The 26,080-nt window shown below is 32.9% G+C and overlaps 1 protein-coding gene across 3 annotated transcripts in view; it reads right to left on the reverse strand.

Moving 5' to 3' along the window:
- The window catches only part of LOC139986586 (uncharacterized), a 51,506-nt gene that overhangs the window by 7,536 nt on the left and 17,890 nt on the right, over positions 1–26,080 (reverse strand). For 2 of the 3 annotated variants that reach the window (XM_072002024.1, XM_072002022.1), the window contains exon 1: positions 230–491. The exons of the other annotated variant lie outside the window; for it this stretch is intronic. The gene's annotated coding sequence lies outside the window, so the exon portion shown is untranslated. Of the gene's footprint in view, positions 1–229; positions 492–26,080 lie in introns of those variants that run through there. 3 annotated transcript variants of the gene reach the window in all.

A 26,080-nucleotide genomic window follows, 5' to 3' on the forward strand; every position in this document is an offset into this window, starting at 1 on the left:
GACAACGACCTCTTGCCTATCGACTGGTCCAGGATCGATACCCGTCGATAGTCCTCGATAAGACGATAAAAGAAAAGAAATGAGCACATAGATGAAAGAAAAAGCCATGCAAAGAACATTAAAAAATCTACAACTCATTCCATCGATGTATACGTTGATTTTATTACGAGCACGACAACAAAGAGAACCCAGATAACATTTACTGGTTGGACAAGTGCTCGTTACTTACAATTCGATCCTGGCCCGAATTACCGGGTACACGTTTCGAACCGGTAGAACCGTTTTTGAAGCGAAAATGTCGCGCTGGCGTTGTCGACCTCGATGGGTGCGTAAGGCCGGAAACCCGATGCCATCGGTACAAAAATCGTTCTTCACGTTCACGAGATTCCGAAATCTCGTTTTAAAGCGGCGGCGGTCCTACGACGAGGGTCGTAGGAGCTTCGCGTAATGCGGCGGTTCGATACCGACTGACCGACGGCCATGTTGCTACCCCCCTGCTATGCTAGAGTCGCCGGCCTCGACTCTCTCTCTCTCTCTTTCTCCCACTCTTTACTCTTCGTCATTGCTCGCTTCCCACCCCTCCGTATACCCTTTCCTTCATCACACCATTCTTAGCGAACACTACCACTACGTACTGTCACCCCACCACTACTCTTGCGTATCGTCGTTTACCCCCACCATTCCGTTCTTAGCGAATACTAACACTATCTACCGTTCCCCTACTACTATTTTTGCGTATCGTCGTTTTTCCCCCACTATGTCTCCTACACTAGCACCGTTACAGGAGACGTGCACGCGCGCATACACGTTATCTTCGACAATTGACGTCAACGTACGTGCTACTATCGGCTCATCGTTAATTGTTTCTGGGTGTAATTACAAGCCAAATAGTTCGTGTACCACCACGTGGTCGGCTAGTTGCTGACTTCTCTCTTTATCTTTCTTTCTGGTTTTTCCTCGAATGATTCCTTTTTCGTTGATAAATGCCAACCAAGCGATTACGTGCACACCGCCAACACAATTCGATCCGTCGTTCTAACGAAATTCACGGTAGTTCGCTTGCGGGAGAAAGTGGAATATGATTACTTGACGTAGGAGCTGATGCATCGTTAATTCCTATAAAGGGTTTTTGATATTATCAAGGGTATTTCAAAGATACATCGTTAATGTATTTGGATATGTTCTTGTAGAAATTTCTTATGCACTTATCATTTATGTTATACGGAACATTTAAATATTTGAACATTTATCATAAAAATTAGATAATTAATTTTGTTAGTAACATCACTAACAAAACATGTTGTAGTCTTGACTTTGGGAAATAATTTTTTAAAAGTAGAAGACAAGAAGTTATTTAAATGTATGTAATATATTATACTTTACGAATTTACAAATCTCTCATACAAATTCGTTGTTTTATGCCCTTACTAGATACTATTTTTATATCTTTCAAAAAAGAATATAAAGTCTGGTATAAAAGAAATAAATACATTAAGATAAAAATAAAACTGACGATGAAAGAAACTATACTATTACTATTACGAATTTTGTAACTAACTTCTCTATACATTTTTAGATTTATTATGGACTTTACCAATGATAGTTGATTCTCCTTATATTGTTAATGAAATTTCTAAACGTTTTACATAATAAGTACAATATACACATAAAAGATTTCTATGGCAAATGTTTAGATACTTTCACGACTCGCTGTACCTATTTCATTAACGTGATCCAATTTCACGTTCGTCGCCATACAATATATGTACATAGTTCATCGTTTGGTATTTACGATTTAAATTGCTTTACTACATATTTTCAATTTTACGTTATCTGTACAGGTTACTTATTTCCCGATAGTTGTCAGCAATTTTGCGATCAGTCGTCATCGACGATTGCAGATAATTAATACCAGTAAATACTGGTAACTTTTTTTAACGAATTGACGTCAAACCTGAGTTTCCTATCGTAAGCATTTTTAAAAACAGGCGGCGAGCTACGTATTTCGTAAATTATGTCGAGATTAGAGACTTTTTTGCGCGTCAGAAAGAGTGAAACGAAAAAAAAGTAAACGAACGCAATTGTGTACTTTCGGTCGGCACGCGTATCGTTTGTTACGGTAGGTCAAGGGACACACAGGGTGATTGCTCTTTTCCCGTTCGTTATCAAAATTTGTGAAATATCAAAGAATAACAAGAATTATGCCGCCAATCCCGTTGATTAGATATTACGTTACTGATTAATTGATATTTTTCTTACGAAACATTATTTCGACCTTGATTATTTCATGAGCGTCATGTTTACCATAATCCTATCTATACATATTGAATTTTTATTCCGTAAACGTATTTCTGATAGCATCGAATCATAAACGTGGATCATTTATATCCGAAAGGTTTCTTTTAATAAATAAAAGTGCTAAAAAAAATAATAAGAAATTTTTGAGAGTACAATAGATTTGAGAAAATTAATTTTACCATAATACCATAATATTAATAATATAAATTTAATAATATCGTAAATTAAATTATATTAAAGTTTGTTTCAAATAATAATAAGAAAGTTTGTTGTATTTGTTAATTAAAATAACATGTTTGAGTTAGCGACACAGAATGTCATAATTTTTTTAAATATCAAAGTCAAGATCTGTAAATGAAAAATGTTATTCTTCTTGTGCTTAAACACTTTTATTACAAAAGTATACATATGTATTTACTAATAATGATATAATGATTAATATGTAAATATATGTGTTTAAACGTTTTATCGGAAAAATTATTCACGGAATTAGCTCGATTCTAGACATACATGCATAAAAAAGTCATCTATGTCTATATTACAGAAGATAAAGGTATAAAAAGAAGTTGTAAATAACTTGTTGCGCATTAATTTGTGATATAAATGAATAATTTCTTACTATACTTATATATATATATATATATAACGATGTTATTCATCAATATTAGATTTATGTCTAGGTGCAATGTCAAGTCGCAATATCTAACAGTGAACTATTTTTAACCTTGAATAGGTACGTCATAAATTCAAATTACGTGAATATGTTAATCTGAAACCTACAGATTAAATTTTACTAATTCTTTCTGTTTATTCTTAAGTCTTAACGAATGAAATGCAAACATGATAAATACATTTTTATTAATTTCTCGATTTTAACGTCACCTTATGACTATCAAGGAATATTTTAATACAAAATAGCTAAAACTAGAAAGATATTAGATACAGTGGAAGAAGTTTTGGATATTTATATTTATTATCAAAATCAATCCGCCATAATATTCAAATATTACTTCTTAATAATTATATTTTTGACTTTTTTTTTTTTATAAAGTTTCATCGATCTAACAGCTACTTTTCAAAAACTTACATTCTCACATCATTAAGCCTAACAAGTTCTTTACATTCTTAACTATATCGTATCAGAATATCGCTTTTAATCATAAAGCAACATCGAAGATCGAAGATTTGCGCGCGTAAGAGTATACCAAAAATCGAAAATAAAATATTCGTTACAATATTTAAAGGTCGGAACAAATTTCTGTTCAGATTTTATTTCCTTATATATGTTCACAGAAACATAAATTTACGTAAAAGCCTACAATCTAGTAACAATAAAGATTTGTACAATTATTTTAACTTATCATTTCATCTTCGATATTAAAACCAGCAAACACCTTTTTACGTGCATACATAAACCAAGCGGATACATTCGCCAATAACTCTATGTATACTGTTATACACGATCGTTTGCTTATCTTACTCGTATGCGATTGGTGTATTTTTTTTTTAAATTCATCCATTCTTTTTACCAATGCTACCAATATCTATAACCATTCATTTTCCACGTATATGTACGTGGTAATTGGTAGTTCCGCGCTTGGAAAATGAAATATTCATAAATGAACGATATAACGTATTTATTGCATGTTAGGCAAAGGTTACACGATAGACTTTTCGCATTAGGACGTAGTAACGTTATACATAGATGTAAAGTTACATCCGTGGCGGTGTTCGTTCATATCGAAACGTTCCATGTACATTTACGAAACGTTTGTAATAATTTAAACGCATCGGTTGTGCATAATTCCAGCCGGTTACGCCTACGATCGTGGTTGCAGTAAAAATCTTGCTCGAATGACGGATAACGATAGATAATGACAGATAATAGGACGGAAATGACGAACAACGATTCACGGTGTCATTGATGAACGTGTTTTTATTCAATAGAGACGTCGTTCGTTTCGTTCTTTTTTAATCTATGTAATCGTTCTAGTCAAGGATAGATATTCGTGTTATCTATTTTCTTCTACCGGTAAAAATAAATCTGAATAAATTCCATTCCGTTTCACGGTCTCGAGAGGTGATCGTCTAACTCGAGAAGAAGTCGAAGTACCAATGGTTTTCTTAGAAGAGACAATTATTGCCGAAGTAAACTACCTTTTAAATTGCGTACGAATTCAATCGGCACGAATATTATTTACGTGTTTAATAGAACTTTATAATTAAATCGTGGATAAATTCATGTAAATATATTTCTTCAAAATTCGTATTTTTATGAACGGCAGTAAAGACAAAATAAAACGAAAATTCCTAAAAACAAGAAAACGAAGAACGAATCATATTCACGTGCAGCTCGACGATATTGCTTTTTCGTCGTAGAAATTCAATTCATTCGAACGCGATCACATCGCTGTGTATCTATATATATTGATAACATATTAAAAAGTTTATAAAGTACGCGACGTGTTTCCTTTCTCTTTTCCCTAATTTTCCTCCTTTTTCTTTTTACCTGCGATAAACACGTTTGCAATTAACGACTTGAATCACCGTAAAACAATTCACGAATCGTACAACGCGAACGTCCGCGCGATTTATTCGGGTTATACGAGACGTAATCCCGTTCAGACCGACCTGGCTTTCGAGCGTCATCGCGTGTCTTTCATCGACGTATTTTCGGCATCATGCCACGGACAAGCTGGTGTAATATGTTCCAAGTGCGTCATAATTAAAACAGCCGAACGCCACGATGCATTCGTCGAAAGCTTATGACGATCGCGGAAGGAACTCCGATGCCCAGGTATTTTCATTTCGCACGAATCATCTCGTGGAAACTTCCGTTCTTTTCACCCTTTTCGTACGCATCTGTCGCCCTTTTCTTTCATTTCTTTTCTTACGTGTTTTTGTTACATATCTTTCTATCTCTTTCTTTCCGCCGAGACGCCTCTCTTTCTGTTTATTTTTTTACATCTTCCATTTCTTTTTCTTTCTTCTGGAATGTTTCGCGTTTTCTTCTTATTTCTTTGTACGTTGTTAATGTTTTTGTTCTCTTTTATTGGGGTCTTTTATAGGGTGTCTCTGTTTTTACTAACTTATTTCTTTCTCTTTAGGGTTTTCTGTATTTTTACAAATTTCTTTTCTTTTTTCTATATATCGTAAATTGAGTCTTATAATATCTGAGAAAGATTAATTTATTTTGGTATATTGTCGAAGCACAATTAAAGTGTAATTTTTGATTAACATTTTTTTAGTCATCTTTTATACAAGGGGAATTGATATTATAAAGTACGATTTAACAGCAGAAATTGTTTCATTCTTTTGCACACTTTCTTGTACTTATTTTTAAGTTTCTCTTGCCCTCTCCTCTGATCCATTCTTTTCTCTTGTAGGCTACACCTTGCCTTCTCTATTCTTTCGCCTTTGTTGTTTCTTTTTATGTTTTTCCTTTCTTTTTTAGATATTTATATTACCTTTATGTTCCTCTTTCTCTCTGAAGTATTTTTGTTCCTTTTCCCATTTTTTTTCTCATTCTATCGCCTTTATTATTTTTTCTTTTCTTCGGATACCACCGCTTTTCTTTAACTCACTTTTTGTATTGATAGCAAAGTCGTCGTGCGTCAGTCGTGTTTCACGGTATGATTCAAACTTATTGAAGTTTCTAGTTAACTCGTTTTCCAAAGAACGAGTATTAACGGTATATTTTGTTCGTCACGTGAAAGCTATGACTCATTGTCCGTTCCTTTCGGTACCATGCTAGTTCAATTTGATTTAGAACTCGAATATAATGAACATTTAATAATGGTAAATTGAGCAAGTAATCGTGGTAGCACGAATAGTACGTGAAACAATGTAAGTATAAGATAATATAAGTATACGTGAAAATAAATGTATATATATTAATAAGAATCGTTATGCTCATAATTAAGAACTGAAGAATACAATTTTTGAATGTAGGTATAAAGCAAATTAAAAAAAAAAAAAAAGATAAAATCGAAACAAGCAGTTTAGTAATCGCTTAATTTATTGGCTATTAATTTTAATTTAAAGTATTAATTTTAATTTAAAGAAATTAGAATTGAATGAAAATTGAAGAATTGAGTATGTAAATTATCTCATCCATCATATTGCGCGAGAACTCCATATGGTATACATACCTATATATAAGTACTTACGCACATTGGATATTCAGTAAAAAGCTTTCTCTTAATATAGCAGAATCTATTTCACGATCTACGTTTTTTTTTTTTTTTATTTTCCTGCGATATTCAGACATGCGAACCACAATTTTGTACGATACAGGAACATCATAGAAGAGAACAATGTAGCTGATAAACGTTTTATCCGTGTCGTTCTGCATTTTTAATTATTTTTATTTGGAATAATATATTTTTTTACGTTTAAATATCGAGATAATCGGTAGAACGATATTATATTGAACCGTAGGAAACGTTAAGCTACCACATAAGCTGTTAGCATTATTAGAAAATCTAGTAATAGGATCAGGATAATAGGATTGCGAAGATTGGTCTTAAACTGACACTCACGCGAAACAGCGTAATGTTTCGTTGGGAAGAAACTTATGGTTGGAACACACTTTGGATTCCAGGACATTTATTCCCTTCGTTGATAATTTTAATCCATTAGTTGCCGCGGCTTCCACTAGGAAAACATAAGAAATGGATGCTTATATAAATTTTCTAGCATGTATCGTGAAAATGAAAAACTAAATACTGCAAGTGAACAATCCTAAACTAGTCTCTATTTAGATTTCATTTCTTTAGATGTATGCGTACAAGTAATAATAACAAACACAAATATATATCCTATAAATTTAATCTGTATCAGTAATGTGAATAAAATAGGAAAAATAAAATGTAACGAAAAGATCAATTAAAGACTATCGAATTATTGTACAATAATTTCTAATAATTTTCTTAATTATATAACGGTAATAAAAAAAATGTTGTGTGGCAATTAACAAAAGTAGGAAAACAACCCGGACCTGGGGTCAATCTGCGTGCCACCAAAGTTTTGCACGTCGTGAGCTTAAAATAGCGGTTCATAAATGATTTCTTAAAATAAGTAATCGTGTAGTTTTGCTTTTTCTCATCAGTTCGTTTATTTCGTCGAACAAGGCGAAGATCGTACGCACGTTCGTGAGACGTGAACGATTCCAGATCGAAGAACGTTGTGGATCACAATTGAGTCGAATGACGAACGTCTGCAAATCGCTTTTTCTTTTGGCTACGGATATTTATGTAAATTCATGTTTACAAACATGCTGAAGAGATGAAATGTAAACAAAGATTTGTTTTTTGTAGTTTGAATATTTTATATAATATTGTATATTTAAATTTTCCACAAATGCATGATTATTCGCAGTCTATTTACTATTTCGACTTATCACATGATTGCATCAGTGAAATTGGCTGCATCAGTGTTTTAAATTACGCATATATAAAGATTCATATGATTAACATCCTTTTTATATTTTTAATACAATAACAAAATTAATAGAAATTTTCCTTCGAGTTATCCCACGAATAAAATTTAATTCGTTGTTTGAATTTTGGATTTATTTAAAGAAAAATAAATAAAACGACAAGATAAATCTTATTTGAACAGTGGGTGGCGACTGATAAAGTTGTATGGCGAAAGGATTGGTAAGACATTGTGGAATGGAAAATTGCCATCGAGATATCAATATGTTCTAATCTAATACGATGATCAAATAATGACATATTGCCCTGTTTTCGTATGCATTGAAATATTTGGAATATTTACCACAGAGGTAAATATTACAGATTGAATGAAAATAAAAATAGACAAAAATGGTACAAAGAAAATTATACAATAAATTTAGATATAAATATAAAGTGTAGAAGATCGAACTTTTAATTAAGGACAGATTCGTTAGATTATTGTTCTAACAGAGTTCTGTTAATTTTCGATAAATTAGTTAAAAACCATAATTTTCAATGTTTCAAAAATCTAAAGCAAGAACATAGTGATTTATAGTAACTATCAATTAATTAATATTTATCACTCCTAATGCGCATCTATCAGTGTAACACATGTCGTCCGTACAAGACGTTTCGCTTTCCCTTCAGCCTTAACTGCTCAACTTTCCATCTTTTTTACAGCTTCTTGCCTTCGATGTCTTGTTACGATCTCACTTTCTATTCTTGTGCAAACAATCTTCGCACTTTAACCATTTGTGTCATAATAAACGTCGAATGGTTAGGGATTTCACAGGAACAGCCACGCAATAGCATCGATGAACCGATTTACGATTTCTACTTGGTTTGTCCGTCATAGTTGGCGATTGCCTCAGTCAGGACACGTAGACATAAATCCTTTCGATCGATTGAAGCGAAGAATATTCTGAATGTCTTGGGATTTTCTACAATAGTTTTATATTAGACAGATAATAGTGTTGTAAATTTTATTCGTGATAAAAATGACACTAATAGCAGTAGATAGATTAAAACGAAGATAATCTTTCGATGTCTTTTGTTCGTGCAGTAGGTCGCGATACAGATTGTGATACTCAGTTGAAAGATTAAATTTCATTAAATTCAGTTTACGTCATAGTGTGTTTTTATAAATTCAAAATATATATTGACATTTGTAATAATATAAATATATAATATGTAACAATAGAACTAAGATATCATTTTATAAAAAATAACAATGGACTGACTTATGATTCTGATACAATTATGATTCCTAGTCAGCCATATATGTACCTAAACGTTTAATTTTATCTAATTACATGGGATCTTAAAAATCTAATATTTTAATTCCAGTATGGTTGTACAAGACATAAGTGATGTGACAAGAATCCTTTTTATTGTGAATTGTGTCACACTTCTAATCAAACAGCGATGTTAAAAGTCACTGAAAATTTCAAAAGTCTTAGGCTTTTTTTGTCTTCCACTTGCTGTCTTCTTTTGAGACAATTGACATGTCGCGAAGTAGAAGTGAGATCTTATCGATAACGAGCGGTTGTTTGATTTATCAATGTCTGCATATCGTACAGTACGTACGTATGTACATAATATATATGAGTTGACAATTGTACTGAAGTTGCATAATGTAACTCAAGGCGATTTCTGACGTCTTGAGTTTGAAGTCCAAAATTCAAAAACTTTTGGAACGTTTTTTAGACTCCTTTGTCTCTGATCTTTAATTTCAAATATACTTTTGTAAATTTATGTCAATTTTTAGGAATGTGTAGAAATTGTGAAATTATTGGTAGATTTGAATTTATCGAATATTAGGATTTAAATGTATCGAAGGTTAAAATACAAAGATGTAAAAAATTGATAAGGAATGCAGACACAATTTATCAATAGCAATCTGTCGCTTTTTATTGCATCTGTTTAAATATTATCGATACGTGTAATACGTTTACATAAATGCATACAAAATTGGGGAAAAACTACAAGTTCTGAGTAATCTTCATTTACGCATCTACTTCTTTTGTATTTTTTTTGTTGCTTAAATATATTGGCTTCCTTTTCTTGCCGCCATTATGACTCATCATAATTAATCGTGCTTGCATAATAATTAAACGATTAAGAAATGCTAAAGTTCCTATTAGTCATCAAAGTGATTTTTGGGAAATTCTATAATTTCTATACTTTTATCAAGCATTGTAATTTGAAAATTGCAACGAACGTGGTGACGAATATCGAGGTGATTCAAACGACGATGGATTTAAGAAATGAAAATATACTCTAACGCAAAATATACTTCAAAGCAAAACGCTCTACGATGACAAGTAATTGAATGCTCCATAGATCTGTAAAAAGTATGTACTTTAATTGACTGAGAAATAATTTTTCACCGAAAGTAATCACAAAGATATCCAATAAACGGGAAAAAGTTACGATCGCACGATGCGTATGTTGTTTAATAATTTGTTAATTCCACAGAGATACAATATTTCGAAATTCTCCCTGAATTTCGCTGTGCTTCAATGTATAAACTTGGTTTCTTAATCCAAGCAGCTACCGAGCAACCGTATTGCAAAACGTGGTACGATTGAAATATAGTCGTAGTAGGTCACGTAGTCAGGATATTCAGTTGGACGTGGTTCCTGGTCGCTTTCGGCACGGTCCTGGTTTGACGTCATTGAATGACGTCAATCCCGGGCCCCACCAGATCCCCCGGCCCTCCTTTGAAGCGCGCTTTACCGCGTCAACGTAAGAAGACGCAGCAACTACCGCCGCCTCCGACGCCTCAGCCCTCCAGAAGTCGCCCGATACGGTTAAACCTGCGAGATTTACGAAATGCCAATGCTACACCACTCTCTGTCTCTGTCTCTGTCTCCGTCTCTCTTTCATCGGTCATCTGCAAATAGAACTCTCGAATCGACCTGAAATAACAGCGGAGAAGAGATTCCTGTGGGAGCAACGAGAAAATAATGCCGAATTCCTGAAACATAGCTTGAACCTTGATGGAAAAAGAAATGGCAAAGATATATCCTGGGTCAGAGGCGTGAAAGGTCGTTGTCTTTAATATTGTCGAAGATAGGCGAGGTTGTTGGGGTGGTTTTACGATACGGGATTGATGTTTCGATGGTCGAAAGTTTAGGGCTCTGGTTTTGTGTGTTGGCATGACCCGCGTCGATTCTGATACTCGCTGTTGGGATAGGTAAATGGCGAAGAAAATAGAGTGTGCTATTAGGTGTTATAGAGGATAGAATCTAAGAGCTTGATCTATAAAGGAGTTTCTCCCCCTTTTTCTGAGCCTTTAGGTAATTTTGTTGGTTTTGATGCGTTTAATCGAAATATTTGTTTTAATATTGAATGTTGATTGGTGTATTAAGCGTGGAGATTTCTTTCTTTCCTTGCGTCTTTGAGCAACTTTCGTGGATTTTGTTGGATTTAATCCAATATATATATGTTTATTTATTTATTTATATCATATATATATTATATTTTGTGAAAAAAAAAAATATTTCTAGTATAGTATAGTAAGCCACGTATAAAACAAACTTTCTTCTTTTCATATGTTCGAGATAATGTAATGGTTGTACGATGAAGGGTTGTTGTTTCTTGTGGGTGAATATAGGCTTCTGGTTTGTAGATTGAACTAGCATGATCGAGTTCTGCTTGCGTAAATGTATCTAAATGTATTAAGAAACAAAGTATTACGTATTTGTATTTATATGGTTTAGTGCAATTTAATTGAATCGATAATACAGTCTATGCTAAATAATACAATGAATGGAATAATAATTATTGGTTACTTATTCTATAAAAGGAAGTATTTTATTCTGTGATTTCGGCATATTGAAATATTTAAAGCTAGAAATAAATAGTCGATTATCACGACTGGTATAACTGCATAGTAATGTAATTGCGGACGAAAGTTAATACGATTATTGATTTTTTATCACGAAGAAATTGATTCGTAAAGTCGTTTCAAGGAACGGTTGGTCGTTTAAACGTTATACGAGAATAATCGATACATGGAAGTCAGAGATTCAATAACGCATTACGTTTGATTAACGCGTACAAGTTACAATAATTAGAAAATTAATTTTTGAGAAGCAACAGAAAGCTCGAAGTAATAACTTTTATTACAGAAGCATATAATGATTAATTAATGGAAGGACACACTTGAAAAAATAGTTCGTTCAACTTGTATCTTTTGTTTCTCGCATTGTACAATCTTTTTTCCGGCGCTGAATGCGTAGTATAGTTTAATTTATGAAAGTCTCTAAAGCCAGAAGGAGCTGGAAATAACCGTAACGATTCAAACCGTAGTGAAATCCCCTATTTTACAAATTCTTCTCTCTTTTTTTTTTTTTTTGGAATATCTGCTTTTTTTATCATACGTTCATCTGCGAAAATGACAAAAATCGATGAGATGAAAAGAAAAAAGCGTTTCTTCAAAAAAACAAACAGCGTGCACTTATTATACGTAGAGTCGTCTGTTCTGTAAAATCGCATTTTTTATATCGCTTTATAATTGTATTACTTTGTAAATTTGTACTTGCGAAACCAGGAGGTAAAGTAAGACGACTGATAAAGAGAGAAATGCAGCTACACGTTACATCTATGTTGCATCTAACATAAACTAAATGTTACCACTGAAAGAATATAGATGAAAATTGAAAATGAAAACTAACAGCATATCCGATCTATTGCATTATTTATATTTATTTATTCTTGCACTATATCGAACAAAGTTCGAAAATGAACAGCATTGTGCATGCAAACGGTTGCAACGAGACTACACGAATACTTTAGAGTAAGAATTAATCTTTATTATTTCCTACAATTCTTTAATCTTTTGCTCTTTTATGATACGATCAACCAACAACTTTAATATATTTGTGGAATGAAATTTAAACTTTGAAACCAAGAGTTTTGTTTCACGTTCGAACAGAAAAAGATTATAAATTTTTGCAAAATTTATTTGTACAGTTTTTCTTCTTTTTATCGATGTGAATAATGTAGAAAACAATTTTTTAGTTTATCGGTGTTGTTTTAGTGGCGTCATGGTTAAATATATCATTAATGTTTAATAAATTTTAATTTCACGTTTGCTGTCTCCAGAAAGTTATCTTTCATTGAATTCAGCGTTTTGTTAAAAAAGACTTTTCTTTTGTTGAAATCAACAATGATACAATTAATTCCATATACGTAATATATTTTTTGTTATATAATAAATTATTAACGATGCAATTAAAATTGCATTGAAATATAGTCGCCAACTTCCATATAAAAATACAAGTTAAATTCTGTTCCAACTACGAATGTTTCTAAAAGATTCTTCTTAACTTTAACACCTCAACTGTAATATCTTACTGTAAAATATAGCAGTAAATAATGTAAAATGTAGCAACGCTGAGCAAAGTATTATGATAAAGAAGAAAAAAGTCATATCGAATAAATTTCCTCCATTAGAATAAATTATTCATACTACTTTTTATTTTTCTCGCAATATAGCAAAGTAAAAAAGATGAACATTTTTTAATCGTACAAACGGTCGTAGTCCGATCAGGCGAATGCTTCAGAGAGTTCGGATGGTTTGTGCAGTTTCTTGCGAAATTTCCAGGATACTGTGAGGTCTTGAGCATCCTCATTCAAATTCGATATTCCAAATATTCGCACGTGCTCAGTTCTCACGCCTACTACGTGTACCGTGTAACAGTTTATCCTTCTCTCTATCTGTTCTCCTGTAAGAAACGCGCGCGAACTTGCGATTTATTTCGGTCGCCACTTTATCCAAACTTATGTCACAATTGCGCTTCGACGGATCTTTCGGATAAAATCCAAGGCCTGGGAGGAAATTAGAATGAAAATCTAGCTTGGTGGTGACGGTATGAATTTTCTACTATATTCCGACATTCTAATAGAAGACCATTTAATATTTAGAGTATATTTTAGTTTTAAGACACGGGCACGTAAAAGATTGAATATTCAAATTTTAATTAGAAAATGTAGTTTCGGCTATCTGAATGAAAAGACACGTGTGCACGAAACACGTGCAATCACTTTGTACTTCTACGCTACATACGTACGTACTTCATTATATATGTACACACTTAGTACAGATTATTATACTTAATATGCATTTTAAAATCATGACCACTGCTACCCACTTATTTATATGAATTAGTGATGTTTAATGTAACTAATGGAGTATTCATGTATCTATGAAGAACATAAATTTGTAATTCTATAATTATCAGTCTTTTATTGATATAGTATATTAATTAGTATATTAGTATATAGTTATTCTATTAATTTCTTTATATTTCTTTATATCCATAAATATTTTCATATTTTCCTGGTAAAACGAAAAACCGAATATCTGTATATTAAACGAGATAACAAATATTAATATAAATTATTTCCCAAAGACACTACTATTATGAAGATAAAGTAGCAAAGCAAATAACAAATAAAATACAAATTTTATTTGAATTATTGTTTGGATAAAAACTTATTTGGATAATGCTAAATCTTGTACCACATATCTATAAGTATACGTGAAATGTTTTGGGGGGAGATTTCCAATTTCAATTGACAAAAATCCACGAAGTAAAACATTTTTCAACTTTATTGAATTATTTCCTTGTTTGTTTATTACACGGTGGAATTTCGATTTCGTTGTTTGATTAGATAGTTGGATTTTCATTTTATATTTATATTTTATATGTTATATTTATTACAATTTATTCATTTTTAGTTTCAGTAGTGTATTGTATCGTAAGGAAAAGAAGCCTGTCTACGGTGATAAGTGAACAAGAGTAATAATATTTCATTTCGTATCGTAGGACATAAATATGGTAATAAATTTAACGAGAATACTGCTGGTGTATTCTTGGAAAATTACGAATGAAAAAATATTTATATTTTACGACTTCCTGAGTGACCCTGGTAAAAGAGAAATGATTAAGGCCAGAAAACTGTCTGTGGCCAACAAGGTGAAATGCGTATTTCAATTTGGCTTTATCATAATTTAAAAATACTTATGTTTAATAAAAAGAGAACAAAGTAGAGATAATAATGATTTAAAGATTATCACGTACGCTTATGCATTTAAATGTGTATTATACTTGGCAAAATGTTTCTATTTTCTTTTTTTATCAACAGAGCATTATATTCTTCTCAATATCATTTTAATATTAAAAAAATATCTATTGTTAGTTACAGTGTTATTTAAACTCGTCATATGATTCACATGTTTCACAAGATTTGTCACGTCAAAACGATGAAAAGATAATCATGAGAAGCAAATTGCAATGACAACAGTTTAAATGCTACATATTTTTACTGCGTTGATTAGAATTATAATTAACATTACAAATCTGTTTATTTTTTTATTTTCAGTATTGCTTCATTCTGTATATTGTATTTTCGTTGACATGTTTATAATGACGTTAAAAAGTGATAAAATATCCATTCGTTATTAAAATTCGGTATATTGACTACAAAATGATTAAAGAAAAAAAAAAAAAAAAAAAAACAGAAAAAATGGAATAAATAAAGCGAAATAAAAACTGGCGATGATGGCTTTTAATGGTCCATCGTTTGAACGAGAATGGATGGTGAAATGGAAATGATCTGCGTTCTCATTCATCCACGACAGATATATGTATACGTATATCAAACGGTGTTAAAAAAGATAGTCGAGAAATGTTGGCTACTATCCATCATGTTATCAGAAAATGTGGAAATTCCTCGATGAGATAATAATGCTTTCACATATACAGTCATGTCAATGGAAAAGTAGTTCTCTTGATCTTATTTTTCATCAAGAACCTGCATGTTGATTTGGCTAATTTTCAGTGATTAATTGCTAGGAAGAAATTTTAACCGTTTCAAAGCGTACTAAGATATAAATATCGAATTAAATAAATAAATTTCCAATATTTAATAAAACGTATGCGACATAGAAAAAAAAAAAGAACACTTGAAAGGAAAATGAAATCGCACGGATTCGAATGAATATTCATGATCAATGAAATACTGGATTTTCCGCGCTGAAAAAACGGCAAAACGTTTAGAGATTGTGGTATACGTAGGTATACGTGTATTTTGAGAAACGTTTGGTAGGCGGGTGGTGACGATAAATAAGAAAAGGTGCGCATAATTTTATAAAATAATATTTCATTCGTTTGCAACATCGCGACAAAACATGCAGCGATAATTCGTGGCCACGAATATTTATACGTCTTATAAAAGATTACCACAGGACAGATTTTTGGCATCGATTTAATTTCGTTGCTTTTTTACAAATAATTGCTGAGTAATACGTATGCGTACATCTGTTCAACGCGAAGATTAAATTCTCGAAGCTCCTAAAAATCCTTGCACCCGTAATAAAACTTTAGCCAAAATGAAATTTATAAAATGTGGCATAATACTAATTCAACTGATTTTTCGTAACTTTTTAACAATTTATTAAACAAGAAAAAAAAACAAATACGTAGATATTGCAAAATATTTATCTTCGGATACGAGTCACTGTATCAACAATATCGTTGTGGAAATTTAAGACTGACGCAATAAACACTACCTGAAGTGCTGCGTTGTCGCAACTTGTTTAGACGCAACGTAAACAGTTTGTTTCTCAATCGATCAGTGGCTTGACACGAGCATCGCAAATCGGTTTTTTGAATTTCAAGTCATTCCTCGTTGCCGTGGACCAATTGTGAGCTGTAGTTCTCGGTGCTACGAACTTGCGTCATTTCGTTTGCGTAATTAGCAAAAATTCTGAAGCACGATACATCCCATTGACGCACAATACAATGAGAGAGGAAAACGAATAACGAACGGTGTGAAAGACCAAACAGTTCCTGTTTCAAGGCTTATGCTGTTTTTCATCTACGAAACGACATAATAGTTGGTAAATAAATAAAAATGAACTTATATTATTGCCGTGCGATCTTCAATTGTATTCGTTAGATACTACGTAATACACCTTGATGTGTACTAATTATGTTTCCTGTCGGTTCTATTATTCTTTGTTATTCTGTGTATTTAATAGCGAACGCGTAATAAGCACGCACAAAGGTACAAATTACTCGCGCATAATAATTAGAGCCAAAGGTCCGCGTCCGGACATGGCGTGTAGGCGTTTTATATAACTCGCAACCTATGGCTTTTTATATGTCTTGACATTTAAGAACCTTGTCGAATGTATTAAAAGAAATTATTACAGTTTTTTGTTATTTCAGCTCCCTTAAAGGTTATTATTATAGGCAGATTATTTTTCTACTTTGCATCTTTATTAATTATCAGCCTTTTTCGTAAAATATTTTTAAACAAGTGTCTCATTGTTCAAGCACCGATCATGTGTGAAAATTGTTTCGTAGAACTTTTTGGCATAAATATTCCATTTCCATATTGATTTCTTTAATAATAATTCCACATTAACTTACTCAGCACGTTGCTTTAACACAGTTCTTCATTTTAGTTGATTTTTTTTATTGTGCCATCGAGTAAGAAAATGTGTATAATAACATCTGTTTTCACAAAAATGTTTCGATAATAACATTCTACATTTTATACATTTCCAGCATGATAACTTTGTTCCGCGAAAATGATCCTTATTGTTGACAAAATCACGAAGATTAATGTAAGGAACGTGTTATCGTTTGAAGATGCAAGTATAGAGTTATTAACTAGTGTTAGTTACCATAGTACGTAAACGAGATTATGGTGAAATCTTATTGTCGTGTGTATGCAAATTTGTAGTGTGCTTCGCGGAACAGGAATGTTGGAAAATTTCATTACGAACATTAAGCACGTTTTCCAGTTCGCTGCCTATCTAATCGGAAACGCTCTAACTTTAACTTTTGATACGTGTTTATTATCACGAACTTGTAAATTCATTAACAAATAATATAGATTGTATCGAAAATTCTAAGAAATATATAAGAAAATTTTAAATAGACAAAAATATTTCAAATTTTTTATTAGCATTATGTTTCGAATATTCAGGATAAAATAATATACTTTTTATGCGATTGATTCTTAATAATGTTATAAAATTAAATTTGAAAATTTTCAACAATTATAAAACTATAATAATAGTTTATAGATAATATAATAATTATTTCTATTGAAAATTCTGTATCACATTTCTACACTTCAATTATCACATTTCTTCGCTTCTTGCTGTGTACTTTAATTGTTAACGAGTAATACGATTTGTTCGGGAATAATATTGTGCATAGACTACTGCGTACAATATGATAGGAAATACATAATATGTAGTTTTCAAAGTGTTTGAACTGCAAATATATTCTATACGCGTTTGACAAAGAAGTTAGAACGAGAATTCGAAATAAACAAAATGCTTCTTCCGTGACTGTAAATTTTAATTTTTCGTATGACGTTAATCTCGTATGTTGGCGTGCTCTTTTTCAGTCGTGGACGATTACTCGTGACAAAGGTAGGCTTGACGTCAAAGTTCAAGATTGAGCAATCTAGGTTACGAAATTGTACAGAATTTTCTCCTCATTTGTGCACGTATACGTCAGTTACATTCCTATTAGTAGCATAATGGTCGTGAATAACATAACATGACGTTGAAAAGTTCAGAAGGTTGAGTCATATGGGCGCTGTCATTTTTCTTAAATAATTCTAGATTTTAATATCTTCACGTTCAATGATTTTGATTGCATGAAACATTAAGTATAGATCTGATATTCTATTATACTTAAAAGATAAATTTTTATGTAAAAAGATGGTATAATAAAAATTGTAAATAGTAGAAAGTTCCCAACAAAATGTTAAACTTGTTGAACCTACTTCTTTTTTCCTGTTAACAAAAATTATGCGTTTCAGTGATATGTAAATTCCCTTATGATTTTTATCGAATAAATCTTTATCGTATTAAAGCTTTTAACAAAAATGGCATAATTTATGTATTGTTTCAATATTTTCAAAGAATCCACCGCGAATAATTATTCTATCTACATACCGTTATTAAAGAAGAAAGGAATCCATATCATCGTAATCCATATCACAGCTACTACAAAGAAACTCAATTTATCTGTCATAAAATTTTATCTCCAGCTACAAAAAATCTACTATCTCAATTAGGATATTACACGTAGGAACGATTTAGAGGAACGAGCCGAAGACTGATAATGAAATGGCTGCGATCTCGCGTTCAACAAACCAATAGGTACTTTCATAAAATATTCAATTCATTGTTAGTAGAACTCCTTTATTAAAAAATTTCACGATATTAAGACAGTAAAAAAAAAAAAAACATGGGCTCGTTCTTTGACTTTTGGGTCTTGTGTACTTCTACAAACGCGCTTGATACGCTTGTACAATGAAAATCCGCTCGAGGAGATTACAACACAGCTTGCTCACCCAGCCTTGAGGAAATAATTACCAAGAAAGAGGAAGTACTTCGTTGCTTCGTTGCAAAAGTGTAATATTAGACTGTAACGTACAAAATGACCGATTTCTAACAATTCCAAAATTCTACATTTCTGTTCAAATTGTCCTCCGTTGTGGATCTTCTATAAAAATGAACATTTACACAAACATCCACTCTACCAACGATAATCCTCATACTCTTCATTCATGCGCAAATAAGCGAGCCTCTCACAGACCAAACAGGTCAACTTCACTTTTTTAACAATTTCTCAATTTCGTTAGGTAAGCAGCTAATTAATATTCGGGAAGCAAATTGTCTACTACCATGAGTACTTACCTACATTCATTTGTTACAAGAAGATGGCAAGAATAACAATACTGAGTGCCAAGATTTTCAAAAATACTGTTTAAAATATCATCGTCTTCCTCTGCTTTTCGATTCAATGTAGCTTCTGAACGACTCGACTCGACAACAATCCTAGTGAATAATCTTCGTCGAAACCACGTGGATGCAACAACTTGTAGTCAACGATATCCTCGAGTCGATAATATCTCCTTCGACTTGGAACGTGGATAAAGAGCAAGTAAGCTAATCAGGCATACCAAGAGGAATTCCGATCGACGTCGATTCCATGCTTCGACAATCGTGAATATTAATTCGATCGATTGGTCGCGTAACGCGTCTCTGTATGTACTACATGTTTTTGTATATGTACGTGGGTGGAAGGAGTGCATATATGTATGTGTGCCGGTAGAGACGTGTAGCGTGACAGGTTTGTTCTTGGACTATTACTATGCCGCGATCGTTACGACGTATGACATTATAGTGGTATCACGTGAGAGCATTCGTGAAGAGATGCGATCTCGAGCACCTCGAGCATGCACCAGAGTTCGATCCACTCGGCGTTAAGGGGATTGTACGAGGGAAACCGAGACGAAACCTTTCTGTACCTCGAGTACTTTGTACGAAAAGGTTTCCTAGAGCGTGACGGCGATTTATTCAATTCGCATTTCGAGGGCAACGTCTCTGAAAAGCTAATCGTTCGATGATTTCTCGTCGAATCGAAACTACCATTTTTCTTTTATCCATGTGAATCGTTTCACTTTGTTAACCGAGCCACCGTTTAAGCTAGAAATTTTTACAATCGAAACGCCTGCAGCGATAAGGCAATTTCAATATTTACATTGTGTTAGATCGGTACAAAGGAACCGTACGCGAATATACGTACCTGTGTCGAATCACTTTTTCAAACGTGCTAAAAATTCGTGGATAGCCGATATTCAAACGCGAAGTCTAAAGGTGTCTGACTTCTTTTTCGATAAATATTAGTTCGGTATAAATATGAAATGTTACTTTTACTTTTGCTGTTCTGTTACACTGCATGTAGATTAGAATTCTCATAGGATTACGTGATATCTAGGAAGGAATAATCGTGAGGAATAAATTTGAATTAATTTACTATCAATAATGGTGTATCGGTGAAATATAATACGTACAATGAATTTGAATAGTCGCACGTACGAATAATTTTTCTTCTATCGAAATATTTTTTCAACGATTTCGAAATAATATTTCGTTCTACATCGAATGTGTTGATAATATATTTTACCATTAACGAAGTTTCGCAAAATCCATCCTAAAGCACAGATTGCAAAGTGTGAACATCGTTGGAAAAATTGCAAACTGCAACAAAATTGTTTTCCAATATTATCCTTCTAACGTGACGACAGGTTTATCCAGCAATAAGTCGAATTAAAATTCGATATTTTTCTTTATCTAGGCGTGAGACACTGAAAAATGTAAAAGAGAAACCACGCGTCCTCGAAACACCGTTCGAAAATTTCACTAAGAAAGCGACGTTAACGTTAACGCTAACGCGTAATAATTTAGTTGCATGCTAGTTTTGTAATGATCGATAGATAATTTTGGTGAATTCAGAGAAAAACAATTATTGCGTAGGAGGCTCGATTCGCGCGTGCGAAGCTTTCGTTTTAGGAAATCTCGATTTAATGTACGTCACATGACGCGTAACCTCGCGCGTTTTCTTCTGTCGAGCATGAAGTATTTGCGTAAATAGAGAGCAGATAAGGCAATTATGTAATTTTCGAAAGTTACGAAAATTATGCATGTTGTTCCAAATAGTATTTTGTCTACTGTTACGCTTTTCACACGGCGGGTGTCTGGAAACACCTACGCAAGCGTTCGTAGAAACGCTAATTGGCATTTCAACAGGATAGAGAGACAGAAGGGGAATTCTTTTACTATATTGTTTTTAATAAGAAACAAATCTTTCAAATAATATCTATTTTTTATCGCTATACAAAGGAAAAGAAATTATAGCATCTCATTAAGATTTCTTTTCTCATCGAACTTCTAAAATATGAAATTATACGAGAATATTCAAGAATATTAAGAAATTGATATATTTATAGCAACGTGATAATTTATTTTTCTTGAAATTACGGGAATATTTTTTCCATTTTTTATTCGCGTAATGAGCTTCTGAAAAGCGTCTGTTGATGTAACATACTTTTTGTCTTGACGAAATTATTACTTACTTTATTTGCATTTACGTAACTTTCGACGAACTATTTCAGCGGTTGATCCTTAACGGGTTGAAAAACGATCTTCAAGAAAATATCTTGACTCGTCTCGAAGCATCAGCGATTAGTCTCGCAAGAACGAATAGTTGGCGAAATAATGACCAATATCTGTATTACCAAGGCGAAAAAAGGTTGGCCGTGACAAAGGGGAGCAACGATCTCATCTACAACAGACTACAATTTTCAACGACTCCGGGTCCTCTGCAGAACCTTTCATGCCCTTCGCTGCTCCGCTCTATTGCCGCCAATGTAAAGTACGGTGGCTTTTGTAGCGCGAAATTTACAAGGGCAAGATATTTCTAAAGAACGGCACGCCATTGTATCATTGGTGCATGCGTGCGATAGATGCATCGATAAACAACGAAAAACGCCGAGGATTCATTATCTTCGTATCGCGTCTATGCAGCAGTACGACGTCGCCATCTATCAATAGGTTTCCGGAAAAGTCGTTTCGTATCGCGATATTATTATCGCGAAATAATTTTTTCCACGGATTAAGATCACTACAATTCGATGTATTTTGTAATATTGTAATTGAAGGAATGTCAAGGGTGGGTTTGAATGGCAGAATCTCGATTAACGGTACGATTGATCGTGGGAATATCGAAAATTTGGGAATTGGCCCGTATAAGAAAAATTGCTGAACAAAAATAGGCATTGAAAGAAATTATTATATTTTTATTTAAAATTCTTGCTTTTATCGAATATTAATATACATATATATATATATATATATATATATATATATATATATATATATTATTTACGATTATTCAAAAAATGATTTATTCTCACGAGTAGTTGTACTTGAGCTTTTTGAAGTTTGCAGCGTGTCAGGATTTCAAATGAAATAATGTCTTCCTTAAGTAAATAGATATTTTAATCATAGCATTATTTTCTCATAGTATTGAAACTGTAATTGATTATATTTAAAAACGAAAGTTGCAATTATAATACTATTACTTCTCAGAAGAATGTATGAGAAACTTTGTTTGGTCCAAGAAGGCAAGGGTGTTGCAACAAGTTTTAAACAGAGATCAAATAACAAAATAAATCTATGTGTACATAGTATAAACTTACGCTCTACCTAAAAAAAATTTTGTTTCATTTGATTTTGATTCTGTGTTAATTTCTTAATATTCCCAATAAGTAGTTCTCGGTAAGGAAATTATAAAAATCTGCACTTTAATTTTTCAACACCCTGTATGCACAGAGAGAAGTTACAGCGAAATTTCATATCGGTTAGGTATATTTATTCTTTACGTAAAGATGAAAAATAATTCTACTGCCTTAATATTAATGACCTGTCAACTCGATATCCTACATATTGATTGATTTAATTGCTTAAATAACAAGTCGATAAATATAATTGCTAATAATTATTTAGCTGGATTTTTCACTTTTTTACCGAATGATTAATGATGGATAAATCAATCAAGTATTAATGTATATTTTCGTTTAATTACAATGCTGATTGTTAAAAATAGATAAGAGAGTGCTTGATAATGTCGTAATGTAAATATGCTCGTTAACAGTTTGTTAGTTTTAGTTGGGTAAAAAAAGAACTAAGACCGTGATTAATATTTTTATAATTAATATTCGCAGGGAGAATTTGGGTTTAATTGATGTAGAAGCATTCTAGAGGATGGAAATTTATTTATCGACGTGTGTTCGATGAAATGCTTCCCGGATTTCCCGTTGGCAGCATTTGCAAAAGCGTACGAAATTCAAATTAAATGGCGGGATTTATTAAAGCACGAAGAACGAAACGTTGTTTCAAATTAGTTTTCAGGCGTATAAATTAAGCGTATAGACGAATTGTAACATGTATTATTCGTTTATTTCGAATTGATTTTTTAGTGAAGTTTTAGAAAAGTATAATCCGAATGTATACGTTAATCGCAAAGCGTAAAATGTTTAGTAGAAAAGTATGTGTCAAGAAAAGAAGAAAAGTTTCAATGAAAATATGTTAAGGCAAATTACTCGATGAAACAGGGTCGATAAATAAGATAGTTTATTAGACATTTTACTTTGAACGTCGTAGTTTCCTTCGAAGGTATACAAAAATCAAAGGTCAGATACATTTTAGAAAAAGTTTTGCGATCAAGCAGACATTTCATCGATCTTTTTATATTTCCATCCTTTAAGGTATAATAATATTTTAAACTAAACTCAACCTCTCTATATATTTTCTATAATTGCCTAATAGTTCAATTTTCTCACCAAAGAGAAAATAAACATTTTAATTTACAAGATTTATCCAGCGATCTAGCCATTCTCTTTCCACAATTTCTCAAAATCAATAAAGATAATAAAATTAGCCTACCTTCAATTTTTCAACAAGAAATCCACGAAATACTTCCAACTTTCCGAAACCTTGAATAAGAAAGCATTTTTCGAAAGAAAAAGAGAAGAAATCGATTAGAACCGGCACAGTGGCAATATTTTCATAACACCGTAGCGCCTACTCTCCCGGAAGGCATTTGTTAACATCACCGGAAGTGGAGGACGTATATCAGGTTTCTGTGACTTCCATAGCTTTCTCCCTTTCGCAATTGCTCGGGACAACGTGCACGCACGTAGCTCAGAAATTTAAATCAAAAGGAGGAGGACACCTTATCAAATCGTGGCTCGCGTACATAAAACGCGAGGACCCGTAATAAATCGTCTGGTTATAATTACCGTATGTTGTTATTAGGGGTGGATCGCTGCCAGAACTCGAGCAGAGACCACGGTAAAATACTGCTATCTACGGTAGATAAGCAGAGAGCCGAAAGCTCGCCTGGTAGAGGCGTACAGAGGCAGGAAAAATCGATATTATCCAGGTTCGCTCCGCGCAAACCGACGAGCCCTTCCCAGAACGTTATATTTAGATATAGACCCTTCCCTCGTCATCAAGTAGCACGGTAGAACGGTGGACCTTGCGCGACTGCCCCTGGAAACGGATATTAACGCGGTTAACGATGCCCGTTTCTGCATCGTGGTCCACCATTTACGTGCTCGTAACGTGTACTGCAAACGAAACTCTCAAGAATTTGAGAGAAACTTATCGAGGCTTCCAAGACATGCTGAGCGTTGAAATAATAATTCAGAGTGGCTTTATACGACGAATATGTTAATGTATCGCGTGTAGTAAGTGAATCGAATAGAAAAACTCGACTGGATTATATAGAATCACGATCGCACGCACACTCGCTCATATAGCGTGATATACCATACATAGCAGGAACGGAAATAAGAAAAAGAAAAAAGAAAAAGAAAAAATCTACGCTCTATACTTCCTCAATATAGAAATCATCCTTATAAGATATCCCCAAGAGTTCCAAGACTTTCGAGATTTTCAAGGTGTCTAAGACGTTCCACATTTTCAAGATTCACGAAAACTTTCAAGATTTCTAAGTTTCGAATGTGTCTACGTAACGAAAAAGTCGCTTATAACGCGATTCGAAGCTTAGAACGCTTGAAACTTTGATCCCATTGGTATCAATCTCCAACTGGATAGATATCGAGATGTTATAGCGCGATATCGCGTGTAACAGGCTCGTACGATTGTCTGTTGTATCTTAACGAAGCATTGTGCGTTATTCTATGAGGATGACTATTCTTCTTTTTTCTCTCTCCTTTTTTTTGGTTAGTCGATTTTCTCGTTGTTTTATTTCCATTCCATCGAAGTTTGACTCTATGCGGTAGAGTCGAGTGATCGTAACGTCCGTGTGCCTTTTTTTGGTGGCATATTGTTTTGACATGAGCTTTTATTCGACGCAGTCAGTCTTTCTAGTTGGGTTAGGTTAACTTGTTCGTCTCAGAGACAATTTATTTCGATTCCTCTGGTCGAACTGAATCTATGTAAACCATAAGCAGAGTAGGAACCTACATATATGCAAATCATTATTTTAACGTTATATTTGAATAATATTTGTTAAGGTAAGTTTGATGTTAGTTTCTTTGGTAAAAGAAGTCTACAAGTCTCATAATACGATTATCAATAGTTTAAGTATTAATTTACTAAAGAAATATTTTTATCTATTCTCGACCCTAAAAATTCTTAGGTTTTGTTTGGCAGAAATCCTATACAGACGCTTTTGTTCAATCCTTTCGTTCCTCTTTTATTGAGACGAGAAATATAACACAAATATGTAGTGTCCTCGTGTGTGTATTTGATTCGAATCTTGCAAGTTCAATTGGTTGAAGAAACATATTTTTGTTTATTGTATTTGTACACTTTATATTTTTCTCTATTTCTTGGAATTCTATCGCATCCCATTTTGTTCAGTGACATGTCGTCTTTTTTGTTTCTTTCCTATTCGAGCAAA

The sequence above is a fragment of the Bombus fervidus genome, chromosome 4 (genome assembly GCF_041682495.2).
Source record: "Bombus fervidus isolate BK054 chromosome 4, iyBomFerv1, whole genome shotgun sequence".
Taxonomy (NCBI): Eukaryota; Metazoa; Arthropoda; class Insecta; order Hymenoptera; family Apidae; genus Bombus; species Bombus fervidus.